General features: G+C 45.7%; 1 pseudogene; it reads left to right on the top strand.

Annotated features, from left to right (window-relative positions):
• Positions 1–272: 272 nt before the first annotated feature.
• On the top strand, positions 273–2,077 carry LOC139023084 (piggyBac transposable element-derived protein 4-like; annotated as a pseudogene).
• Positions 2,078–2,158: the final 81 nt, after the last annotated feature.

Here is a 2,158-nt window from a genome sequence, read left to right as displayed (position 1 = left end):
GTGCTTACTGATTGAACTCACGACAAAACTAAACCGTCATTGAGCATGTGCAGCATCTCCCTCCACGACCCCACACATGACTCAAGTTCACAGACAAAATTAAAACAATTTCAGTCAAATAAAACATTTCTTGAAAGCATTGTTTTCTCTAATGAGGAATGCAGTCAGAGGCTATAAATGTGGTGACAGCAACCATGATTTGACAGTCCCCCCCAGTTCTCTCTCTGCTGAAGCCATGAGTGCACATTTCAGTGCCCAATAGGTCGTAGATTATGATTTTTTTCAGATGTTCAGGACGAACAAGCAGAACAATTGATTTAGAAGAGGAGGAGGTATCTGAAGAAGAAGATGGCGAAGAATACAACCCAGAGCACGATGCATCATCTTCAGATGAAGAAGAAATCCCCCAAGCTGAAAGAGAGACATTTGTCAAAGAACAGCAAATATAACTTGGACCTTGTCACCATATGACAACCAGGGCAAGATGGCAGCACAAAATGRCAAAAGGATGACCCCAGGGCCCACAAGACATGCAGTTGCCKATGTCCAGGACATCGCCTCAACATTCTACACGTTCATCACAACAGCCATCGAAAAAATCATCCCGGAGATGACAAATTTGGAGGGTTTCCGTAAATATGGAGACAACTGGAAAAGGATGGATGAGATTGACCTGCGTGCCTACATATGGCTGATAATCTTTGCGGGTGTGTATAGGTCCCAAGGCGAGGCGAGATGTAGTCTCTGGGATGCAGCGAGTGGAAGGGRGATTTTCCGTGCCACGATGCCACTGAAAGTCTTTCACACTTTCTSAAGAATGTTATGATTTGATAACCTTGAGTCAAGACCTGCAAGACGTGTGAGAGACAAACTGGAGGCCATAAGAGAGGTCTGGGAGAAGTGAGTGGAGCATCTGCCATGCCTCTACAACCCAGGGCCTGAAGTAACAGTGGATGAGCAACTGGTTCCATTCAGAGGTAAGTTTTTATTTTCATATCTGTAATGTAAGTGATTTTCACTGTTCATTTTATTATGTATTGCTGTAATATCATTGATTTATGTGATTGTTTTCTGTGACACTGACACTAATTACTGATAGTAATCTCTTTTGTCAAAAGGTTGCTGTCCTTTCCGGCAGTATTTGCCCAGCAAGCCAGCAAAGTATGGCATCAAGATATGGGTGGCCTGTGACGCACAATCCAGTTYTGCTTGGAAGATGCAAGTCTACACAGGGAAGCCAACCAGTGGAGGCCCAGAGAAGAACCAGGGGATGCGGGTTTTGCTTGATGAGACAGATGGACTGAGGAGGCACAATATCACGTGTGACAATTTCTTCACCTCTTYTGAACTCAGCCAGCAGCTCCTGAAGAGGAAGATCACCATGGTTGGCACAGTTTGAAAGAACAAGCCTGAGCTCCCCTCTACACTCCTAGCAACAAGGGGGAGAGAGACCTTCTCATCAAAGTTTGCCTTCACCCCCACCACCACTCTAGTTTCTTACCTCCCAAAGAGGTACAAGAATGTGGTCGACCTAAGCACATTGCACAAAACGGCTGAGATCAGTGATCGTGAGGACAGGAAGCCAGTCATCATCCTGGACTACAACCACAACAAAGGAGGTGTGGACAACCTGAACAAGGGGATTGGAACTTACAGCTGCAGGAGGATGACTGCCCGCTGGTCCCTGGTCATCTTCCATAACATCATTGATGTGTCCTCATACAATGCCTTTGTGATATGGAACAAGATCAACCCTACCTGGATGTCTGATAAGTGGAACAAGAGGAGGGTGTTCCTGGAGCAGCTGGGAAAGGCACTTGTAACACCACACATTCATAGACGGGAGCATCTCCCCTGCACAGCAGCCTCTGCAGCGCTTGTGAAAGCTGTTCAGGGGGGCTGAATCTTGTCCTGATCCACTGAGGCTGCAGCTGGGGCAGGCAAGAGGAGGAGATGCCAATTCTGCCCCCCAAAGAAGGACTGCAAAYCAAATACTATGTGCCGCACATGTGAGAAATACATACAAGTCCATGCACACACACTTGCATACTGTCCTGCATGTGCTAGATCGAGTTGATTGATTTCTTCACATTTTTGTTTTGTATCTATTATCTTATTTTATTCTTATTTATTGTTGCTGTTTATAGACCTTTTGGGT

This window comes from Salvelinus sp. IW2-2015, linkage group LG26 (genome assembly GCF_002910315.2).
Source record: "Salvelinus sp. IW2-2015 linkage group LG26, ASM291031v2, whole genome shotgun sequence".
In the NCBI taxonomy this organism is placed as follows: Eukaryota; Metazoa; Chordata; class Actinopteri; order Salmoniformes; family Salmonidae; genus Salvelinus; species Salvelinus sp. IW2-2015.
This window is presented reverse-complemented; position numbering and strand designations above follow the sequence as displayed.